This window comes from Hypanus sabinus, chromosome 5 (genome assembly GCF_030144855.1).
Source record: "Hypanus sabinus isolate sHypSab1 chromosome 5, sHypSab1.hap1, whole genome shotgun sequence".
NCBI lineage: Eukaryota > Metazoa > Chordata > Chondrichthyes > Myliobatiformes > Dasyatidae > Hypanus > Hypanus sabinus.
This window is the reverse complement of record NC_082710.1, coordinates 52,555,038-52,566,480: the sequence shown is the minus strand read 5'-3', so window position 1 is coordinate 52,566,480 and position 11,443 is coordinate 52,555,038.

Below are 11,443 nucleotides of genomic sequence, written 5' to 3'. Positions count from 1 at the left end.
GATTGACAGGATACTCTGAGAGTTAGCATAGACTCAATAGGCTGAATGGCTTCCTTCTAGGTCACAAGGAATTTAAAAATTATAAATGAAATATAAAGAAGTATTACAATACACAGGGTATGCATAAACAGTGCTCAATATTAATGTTTGTTTTATTTCAGAGAATTCCCTTTGAATCACATGGAATTCCAAGAAATAAAATTCCGGTGCAGAGGGTAATCTGCTGGACGAGGACATCGCTACCCAGGCCAGAATACCTCGCGAGCTGCTAACCACCCCCCTGGAGGCCTGGGACCTGGACGGAAAACTGCTGGCTCAGGTGACCCACTGTACGCCGCCCCTGACCTTGATCCTATCCGGCAATCATTGGGAGGAGGTACGATTCAGTCTCATTCATTCACCTCAAGCCCTGGGAGTTCTAGGGTATCCATGGCTGACCCAACACAATCCCCATATCGACTGGTCTATTGGGAGGATAGCCAAATGGAGCCTGTCTTGCCATGCCAACTGTCTGCGGTCAGCCCCATCTCACAGAGAAGCTACCACAACCCCACCTGTTTTGGAACCCCTCGACTTGTCCCGCGTCCCCACAGAGTGCTATGACTTGGGACAGGTGTTCAGTAACCAATGGGCCCTTTCGCTGCCTCCGCACCGCCCATATGATTGTGCCATCGACCTTCTCCCTGGGTCCCCGCTACCCACCAATCGCCTTTTTAACCTATCCCGACCGGAGAGACAGGCCATGGAGACATTAGCAAGTCCCTCACGGCAGGCGTTATCAGGCCTTCATCCTTCCCAGTAGGTGCCAGTTTCTTTTTTGTAGAAAAGGAGGACGGGACGCTTCACCCTTGTATCAACTACTGAGGCCTAAATAATATAACAGTTAAGAACAAGTACCCTCTACCCCTCATCAGTTCGGCTTTTGAACCACTGCATGGAGCCACCCTCTTCTCAAAGCTGGACCTTTGCAACGCCTTCCATTTAGTCAGAATGAGGGAGGAGGACGAATGGAAGACAACCTTCAATACACCTCTGGACCACTTTGAGTATTTGGTCATGCCGTTTGGCCTCACCAATGCTCCTGCCGTTTTCCAAACCCTGATCAACGATGTACTGAGGGACCTTATCAATTGGTTTGTATTTGCTTACCTTGACGATATCCTGATATTTTCTAGCAGCCCCCAAGAACACATTCACCATGTCCGTCAAGTCCTCCAGAGACTGTGGGAAAACCAGTTATTTTCAAAGGCGGAAAAATGCGAGTTCCACGTGCCTTCGGTCAGCCTCCCAGGCGATATCATTGAAAGCGGGCAGGTAAAAGCAGACTCCGAGAAGATTCGGGCATTGGAGGAATGGCCTAGACGAGTGGTCGCCAACCCGTTGATCATGATCGACTAGTCGATCTTTCAGACTTTCCCAGTAGATCCCGAAAAAATGAAAAATAAATACACAAATACTGTTGAGAGATTGTTTCCGAGTTGCGGGGTTTTAGTTCCGTTCTTTCTGCCCAGTGCGCATGCGTGTAGCTCCCCCACACTACACAGTGTACTTCGGTGGTCCCCAACCACCGGGCCGCAAGGAAACGATAACGAGTCAGCTGAACCTTTCCTCATTCCCTGTCACACTCACTGTTGAACTTGATGATGTGAGGTCATCAGTCGCCTAACCGCAGTGACACCCTTGTGCCAGAGATCACTGTTTGGCCTCGTGCGGCTGGCGGGAAGTGCCGTCGCTACCTCTAAACCTGTTTAGCACACTGGAGGCACTGGTTGGAGGGGGGAGAACACCCGTGTGTGGTATGGACGGATCATAAGAACCTGGGGTATATTCAGACTGCCAAATGATCGAACTCCCGCCAGGCCTGTTGGGCATTGTTTTTAGGACGGTTCAAGTTTACCCTCACATACTGTCCAGGATCCAAGAACGGGAAGCCAGACGCGCTATCCCGCCAGCATGACACCTCCATTCCGAGACTATCCCTCCACCATCCTGTGTGGTGGCCACCCTCACTTGGGAGATTGAGGCTAAAGTAAACGAAGCCCAGCGGAACGACCCCGACCCTGGCAATGGACCCGGCGATCGCCTGTACGTGCCCGTTTCAGTCAGCTCTCAGATTCTCCAATGGGGGCACACATCCCGGTTTGCCTGCCACCCTGGGAGTGATCGGACCCTGGCTCTCCTGAGGAGGTACTTTTGGTGGCCTTCCATGGAGGGGGGCACCCGTTCTTATGTCTTGGCTTGTTCCATCTGTGTCCGGGGAAAGGTCTCTCATTGACTACCTATGGGTCTACTTCATCCTCTACCTGTTCCTGGTCATCCCTGGTCGCACATCGCCCTGGACATCGTCACCGTTCTACCCCCTTCCCGTGGAAACACCACTGTCCTCACCGTGGTAGACTAATTCTCCAGGACGGTGCACTTTATGGCCCTCCCTAAACTCTCTTCCTCTCAAGAGACCGCAGATCTTCTCGTCCGCCACATCTTTCGCCTCCATGGAATCCCCGCGGACATCGTCTCCGATCGAGGTCTCCAGTTCATCTCGCAGGTATGGAAGGCCTTCTGTCAAGCCTTAGGTGCAGCGGTCAGCCTGTCATCCAGCTTCCACCCCCAGACGAACGGGCAGACGGAACGGGTCAACCAAAACCTGGAGGCGATGCTATGTTGTGTAACGGCAAACAACCCGTCGACCTGGAGTGACCACCTCCCGTGGGTTGAGTGCGCCCACAACTCTTTGGTGAGTTCTGCCATTGGGACGTCTCTGTTTGAGCGCTCCCTTGGGTATCAACCCCCAATGTTCCTCGCACAAGAAGAAGAGATTGCGGTACCGTTAGTTCGGGACCATATTGATTGGTGCCTTAAGATTTGGGAGGAAACACATATGGCCCTACTCCGATCAACAAATCGAAAGAAAACAGCTGATTGATCCCGGACTCCGGCGCCAGAGTACCAACTGGGGCAGATGGTGTGGCTTTCCTCCAGGGACATCCCGCTCAAAAATGAACATCGGGAACTCGCCCCTCACTTCCTGGGACCATTCAAGGTTGAAAGGGTTATCAATCCCACAGTGGTCCGCCTGAAACTGCCGAAGTCCACGCGCATCCATCCAACTTTTCATGTTTCCCAGTTAAAGCCCGTCTCCGTCAGCCCCTTGTGTCCCCTGGCTGAGACTCCCCCACCTGCCCGTATCATCGACAACCATCCGGCATACACTGTCCGGAGACTACTGGATGTGCGCGGTAGGGCAGGTGTTTTTAATACCTGGTAGACTGGGAAGGGTACGGTCCTGAAGAGCGTTCCTGGGTTCCCCGCTCCTTCATCTTAGACTCTTCTCTCATCCAGGATTTTTATCGGGACCATCCAGACAGGTTTGGAGGGTTGCCAGGAGACTCCCATTGAGGGAGCGGTACTGTCATGGTCCCTTCTGGCAATCGTCCACCTGGTTATTTAGCTCAGGAATTGGGCCTCAATCACCTCGTTTAGTTCCAATCATTCCCAGGTTCCACAACTACAAACACCTGTTTTCCACCAGCAAATGCAGTAGAAAAACCTTGTGAGCACACCAAGGAGCTGCCAGTTTGTTGTTCGACTCTGGTGTGAGTAACCTTGTTTCATGGTTCTTAGGACTGCCAGTTCTAGGTCAAGCATTGCTCCTGGATACCGACTCCATGCTCGCTACGTTAATAATGCCTCCTGACTCTGCCTCCATGCCCATGTTCTGCACTTGGGTTCATTTCCACTGCCATATCCTTGCAACAAGCACATCTTCTTCCTTAATATCTACATGCTCAAGCTTTTCAGTCCACTGCAAGTCATCTCTACAATCGCCAAGATCCTTTTCCATAGTGAACCTTGAAGCAAAGTATTTTTCAAGAATCCCTAGATTCTGAAATTTTTCTGGAACACTAGAAAATTGCAAATGCCACTCCACTCTTCAAGAAAGGAGAAAGGCAGAAGAAAGGAAATTATAGGCCTATTAGCCTGACTTCAGTGGTTGGGAAGATGATGGAGTTGATTGTTAAGGATGTGGTTTTGGGTATTTGGAGTCACATGATAAACCAGGCCACAGTCAGCATGGTTTCCTCAAGGGAAACTCTTGCCGGACAAATCTGTTGGAATTCTTTGAAGAAATAATAAGTAGGATAACAAAGGAGAATCCGTTGCTGTTGTGTACTTAGATTTTCAGAAGGCCACTCATGAGGCTGCTTAACAAGCCATGAGCCCATGGTATTACAGGAAAGGATCTAGCATGGATAAAGCAGCAGCTGATTGGCAGGAGGCAAAGAGTGGGAATAAAGGGACGCTTTTCTGGCTGACTGCTGGTGACTAGTGGTGTTTCACAGGGGTCTGTGTTGGGACCCATTCTTTTTATGTTATATGTCAATGATTTGGATAATGGAATTGATGGCTTTGTTGCAAAGTTTGCAGACAAAATAAGAATAGAGGGGCAGGTAGTTTTGAGGAAGTAAGACCATAAGATATGGGAGCAGAAGTAGGCCATTCGGCCCATCGAGTCTGCTCCACCATTCAATCAGGGGCTGATCCAATTCTTCCAGTCATCCCCACTCCCCTGCTTTCATCCCATACCCTTTGATGCCCTGGCTAATCCAGAACCTATCTATCTCTGCCTTAAATGCACCCAATGACTTGGCCTCCATAGCCGCTAGGGGCAACAGATTCCACAGATTTACCATCCTCTGACTAAAGTAATTTCCTTGCATCTCAGTTCTAAAAGGACGTCCTCTTGACCTAGAATCTCCTACCATGGGAAATAGCTTTGCCATATCTAATCTGTTCAGGCCTTTTAACATTCAGAATGTTTCTGCGAGATCTCCCCTCGTTCTCGTGAACTCCAGGGAATACAGCCCAGACCTGCCAGATGTTCCTCATACAGTAACCCTTTCATTCCTGGAATCATTCTTGTGAATCTTCTCTGAACCCTCTCCAATGTCAGTATATCCTTTCAAAAATAAGGAGCCCAAAACTGCACACAATACTCTCACCAGTGCCTTATACAGTCTCAGCATCACATCCTTGCTCTTATATTCTATACCTCTAGAAATGAAGGCCAACATTGCATTTGCCTTCTTCACCACCGACTCAACTTGTAAGTTAACCTTTAGGGTATTTTGCACAAGGTCTCCCAAGTTCCTTTGCATCTCTGCATTTCGGAATTCTCTCCCCATCTAAATAATAGTCTGCCCATTTATTTCTTCCACCAAAGTGCATGACCATAAGCTTTCCAACATTGTATTCCATTTGCCACTTCTTTGCCCGACCCCCTAAACTATTTAAATCTCTCTACAGGCTCTCTGTTTTCTCAACACTAACCGCTCCTCCACCTACCTTTGTAGCATCAGCAAATTTAGCCTCAAATCCATTAATACCATAGTCCAAATTGTTGACATACATCATAAAAAGCAGTGGTCCCAACACCGACCCCTGTGGGATTCCACTGGTAACTGACAACCAGCCAGAATAGGATCCCTTCATTCCCACTCTCTGTTTTCTGCCGACCAGCCAATGCTCCACCCACACTAGTAACTTCCCTGTAATTCCATGGGCTCTTATCTTGCTAAGCTGCCTCACATGCAGCACCTTGTCAAAGGCCTTCTGAAAATCCAAGTACACAGCATCTACTGAATCTCCTTTGTCTACCATGCTTGTAATTTCCTCAAAGAATTGCAGTAGGTTAGTCAGGCAGGATTTTCCTTTCAGGAAACCATGCTGGCTTTGGCCTATCTTGTCATATGCCTTCATGCCTAACAAACAATTCTAACAACTTCCCAACCATTGATGTCAGCCTAACAGGTCTATAGTTTCCTTTCTGCTGCCTCCCACCCTTCTTAAATAGCAGAGTAACATTTGCAATTTTCTAGTCATCCGGTATCGATTCTTGAAAGATCATCACTAATGCCTCCACAATCTCTCCAGCTACTTCCTTCAGAACCCAAGGATGCATTCCATCAGGTCCAGAAGATTTATCCACCCTCAGACCATTAAGCTTCCTAAGCACACTCTCAGTCATAATTTTCACTTCACCTACTTCACTTCCCTGACACTCTAGAATGTCCAGTATACTGCAAATGTCTTCCACTGTGAAGACTGATACAAAATACGCATTCATTTCCTCTGCCATCTCTGCATCTCTCATTACAATATCTCCAGCATCATTTTGTATTGGTTCTATATCTATCCTCAACTTACTTTTACCCTTTATAAACTTAAAAATGCTTTTAGTATCTTCTTTGATATTAGTCGCCAGCTTCCTATCATAATTCATCTTTTCCTTCCGAATGACCTTTTTGGTTCCCTTCTATCCTCCCACTAGCTTTGGATTCCTTGTATGCCCTCTCTTTTGCTTTTACTTTGGCTCTGACTTCACTTGTCAGCCATGGTAGTGTCCTTCTTCCCTTTGAAAATTTCTTCTTATTTGGAATGTCTCTCTCTTGTACTTCCCTAATTTTTCACAGAAACTCCAGCCTTTGTTGCCCTGCTGTCCTTCCTGCTAGTGTCCCTTTCCAGTCAACCTTGGCCAGTGCCCCTCTCATGCTATGGTAATTTCCTTTATTCCACTGAAATACTGACATGTTGGATTTTATCTTTTCCCTCTCAAATTTCAATGTGAACTCGATCATATTGTGATCACTGTTCCCTGAGGGTTCCTTAACCTTAAATTCTCTTATTACCTCTGGATCATTGCACAATACCCAATCCAGCACAGCGGATCCCCGAGTGGGCTCAACAACAAGTTGTTTTAAAAGGCCATCCCTTTGTCATTCTACAAATTCTCTCTCTTGAGGTCCAGTACAGACCTGGTTTTTCCAATCCACTTTCATGTTATCCCCAACAATTGTCACGAAAATGCCCTTCTGACACGCCTTTTCTATCTCCTGCTGTAATTTGTAATCTACATCCCGGCTGCTGTTCGGAGGCCTGTATACAACTGGCATTAGGGTCTTTTTACCTTTGCCATTTCTTAATTCAACCCATAGAGACGCTACACCTTCCAATCCTATGTCATCTCTTTCCAATGATTTAATATTATTTTTTATACACAGTGTTACGTACCCCGTAACTGGGTGTCTTACCAGCAAAGATAGAAGTATCAGTTGGAGTCTGGTACTATTTTCAAAACAGTGTTTATTAGTAAAATATACAAATCAATATCGACAATGCAAATATACAGATAATACACGTTAGCAATACTAAACTTAAAAGTGTGGGTATAATAATAATCAATAATAAACAAGCTCTATCGATGTCTAGGGGATAATGAATTGTCATATGTGAATATAAAGTTCAGTTCAGTTCATTCGTGCTGAGGTAGTTGTTGGTGGTTTTGTTGTAATTGTTGGAGAGAGAGAGAGAGAGAGAGAGGACGAGCAAACAGCGACAGTCAGTCAAACCTTACTTTACGTTCTTGATCCGTCGATGTATTGTTGTGGCCATTCAGGTATGACCCCTCCGTCCTTTAGCTAGACCGTTCTTCTATGGTGGACTCGTCACCCAGGCAAGGGTGGACACACACACAAGCCCCCACCGGCCCTGCTATAAACACTGAGTTAAACTGACCGATCCTTCGTTCAGTCTCCGAAGCCCCACACCTTCTCGTGGGTTCCAACACTCAAGCAGTGCTCGCTAGTGTGTCTCTTGGTGCGTCTCCTGGTGTGTCTGAGGGGTCTCTCCCCAGACCTCACTTTTATCCCTACTCACAGGGTCTCAGGTGTCAATCGGTTTTGAATGGCTTAGCCCATCAAACCAGCCCACTCTGGCTGCCAACTGAGGAATTTTAATGAACAGAATAGTACCAAGTAAACAGCCCTCTCCAAAAGACATAACAGTAAATTAATGGCTCCTCTCCTCCCTCTTATCAGCAGCTGATGTTCCAACTTGTTTTCCTCTTAATCTCTCTTTCTCTCTCATGAGCAGTGTGGTAATAGTAATGGTTTGTAATTCTCCCGGGGAGGGGGGACATGGGCAACTCTGTACCCTTCTGCCCATCAGAGTTGTTCATCCTTCGTAACAATAGGGCCACACCACCCCCTCTGCCTACTAATCTATCTTTCCGAGACACCATATATCCTTGGACGATCAGCTCCCAATGGCAGCCATCCTTTAGCCAAGTTTCAGAGATGGCCACAACGTCATACTTGCCAATCTGTAGCTGAATTTCAAGATCGTCCATTTTATTTCTTATGCTGTGTGCATTCAGATATAACACTTCCGGACCAATATTTGTTGCTTTCTGTTTTAACTGCACCTTGCATCTATTGTCCTGTAACTCATTCCACTGGCTGTGATTATGCTTCGTCTCCCCCCTGTCCTTTCTATCATCTCTGTTGCACACTATCTTTGATTTATTTCTGTTTCCCCCTTTCTCAGCCCTATCACTCCAGTTCCCCTGCCCCCTGCCAAATTAGTTTAACCCCTCCCTAACAGCTCTATTAACTGCGCCCGCTAGGATGTGGGACCCCTTTGGGTTCAGGTGTAACCCATCCTTTTTGTACAGGTCGTACCTTCCCTCCCAGAAGAGGCTCTAATAATTCAGGAACCCAAAGCCCTGCCCCCAACACCAGTCTCTCAGCCACACATTAATATGCCTGATCACGCTATTTCTTGCACTCGTTTGCACGTGGCTCAAGCAGCAATCCTGAGATTACTACCCTAGATGTCCTGCTTTTCAACTTCCTACCTAACTCCCTGAATTCTCTCTTCAGGACCTCCTCCCTTTTCTACCTACGTCATTGGTATCAACATGTACCAAGACTTCTGGCTGGTCACCCTCTCCCTTCAGAATACTCTGCCCCTGATCTGAGACATTGTTGGGTGACAACACAGCATGTGGGTATCTCTGTCTGTTCCCCTCACTATGGAATCGCCTATGACTACCTCATTCCTCATCTTCCTCTTTTCCTTCTGCACTACGGAACCAGGCTGAGTGCCAGAGACCCGATTGCCATGGTTGTTCTCTGTCAGGTCACCTCCTCCTCAACAGCATCCAAAACGAGATAACCATTACTGAGGGGGATGGCCACAGGGGTGCTCTCTACTATCTGAGCTCTTTCCCTCGCTTCCCTGACCGTCACCCACTTATCTGACTCCTGCAGCCTCGGGGTGACTAACTTCCCGTAGCTCCTATCTATCTCCTAATAAGCTGCTCACTCTCACTCTCCCTAATAAGCTGTAGGTCATCGAGCTGCAGCTCCAGATCCCTAACGTAATCTCTCAGGAGCTACATCTTGGTGCCCCTGGGGCAGATGTGGCCATCTGGGAGACTGGAAGATTTCCAGGATTCCCACATCTGACACCCAGAACAAAGTACTAATCCCACCGATGTGCTGACTATTCCTCAAAAAAAAATCCAAAGGAAAAGCAAAAACAAAGTCCACTTGCCCACCTACCTCGCTGAAACCGGAATGAGCAAAAGCCTGTCTCTTCTACTCTACTCTTGCTACTGGCCTACTCCCAACAACGGCTGCCCTGACAATGGCCACTCTGCTTATCCCTTCTGTAATTTTATTTAGTTTGTTGAGCTCAGTTGCTGCCGCTGATAGGCCCTGCGCAATGGACTATCGCCCACGAGGCTCTCGTTTTAAATCACTGCCTCTGACCTACGAGAAGCACTCCTTCGTCGAGCTCAGTTGCTGCCGCTGATAGGGCCTGCACAAGTAGAGAGGCTATAGAAGGACTTAGAGAGATTAGGAGAATGGCTAAAGTAATGGCAGATGGAGTACAGTATCAGGAAGTGTACGGTCACGCACTTTGGTAAAGAAATGAAAGGGTTGTCTATTTTTTAAATGAACAGGTAAAAAGCAAAAATCTGAGGTGCAAAGGGACTTGGGAGTCCTTGTGCAGGATTCCCTAAACGTTAATTTCCAGTTTGAGTCTGTGGTGAGGAATGCAAATACATCGCTAGCATTCATTTCAAGAGGACTGGAAGAGAAAAGCAAAGACGTAATGTTAAAGCTTTATAAAGCCTCAGTTGAGGCCCCACTTGGAGTATTGTGAGCAGTTTTTGGTCCCTTATCTTAGAAAGGATTTGCTGGAACTGGAGAGGGTTCAAAGCAGGTACACAAAAATGGTTCCAAGAATGAACAGCCTGTCATATGAAAAGTGTTTGATAGCTCTGGGCCTGTATTCACTAAAATTCAGAAGAAAGAGGAGTGACCTCATTGAAACCTATCGAATGGTGAAAGGCCTTGATGGAGTGGATGTGGAGAGGATGTTTCCTACGCTGGGAGAGTGTAAGATCAGAGTCCACAGCCTCAGACTAGAAGAGTGTTGGTTTAGAACAGAGATGAAGAGAAATTTCTTTCGCCAGAGAGTGGTGAATCTGAGGAATTCTTTGCCGTAGGCGGCTGTGGAGGCCGTCTTTATATATGTTTAAAGTAGAGGTTTATAGAGGTCAGGTAATGAAGTTAAAGATTGGGTCTGAAGAAAATTAGATCAGCCATGATGGAATGGGGGAGTGGACTCAATGGGCCAAGTGCTCCTGTATCTTATGGCCTTATGGGTTTAATATACACTGCTACCACGATGTCGGTGGAGAATGCCTTTGGCAGATGGAATAGACAACATTTGACTGTCATATTTTGCAGATTGTGGGAGCAGGATTGAGACAGAACCTCCATGTCTGTGCGTCACGATGAGTTAATCATGATGCAAATACAACCACTGCTGTCTTTACCTGACACTGCTGTCTGGTCTTTGTGGTGACAATGAAGCCCTCAAGCTGGAGTACTGTGTCCAGAGTGCTATGAGTGAGCCATGTCTCTGTGAAGCAGAATATACGGCGATTGCTGGTATTTTTCTGGTATTGCACTCATGGCCTTACTTTATTTGTTCAAGCATTGTTCAGAATCAGATTATCACTGGCAGATGGATTATTCAGAAATCCGATGATGGAGGGTAAGAAGCTGTTTTTCAATTGTTTGTTTAAGATGTACCTCCTCCTGATGCTTGTAACGAGAAGAGGACATGTTCCAGATGGTGAGTGAAAGGATTCTTTAAAAAGCCTTTTCAAAAATGACATATAAAATCAATTATCTTACGCTTTGGCTGCTGGACCAGTGAAAAGAATCCACTTTCCAAATTATAAACTCATAGACTCCTCTGTTAAAATGGTTCTTTTCTCTAATTGGGGGAAAAAGATGACTTCAGAAGACCACTAGGTGGCAGAATTTGACTATTTTATTCCATCACTGCTGTGAATTGTAAATACAAAGACCAACAATAAATCAGCAACCAATTAAATCATGGCGACTCCTCGAGTTAAAATCAAGGTAGCTTCCTCATCTTAAATTTCAATTTTAAGCTCTTTATTTTAACATTTCCCTTGTTGTTTGCTGAACCTGTGCTGAATTTTGTTGGTTTTAACACTTAAGATCTGAGGGAACATTCCTGAAAGCAGCATTTGCCCAACTATGTGACAGAACAAGCAGAG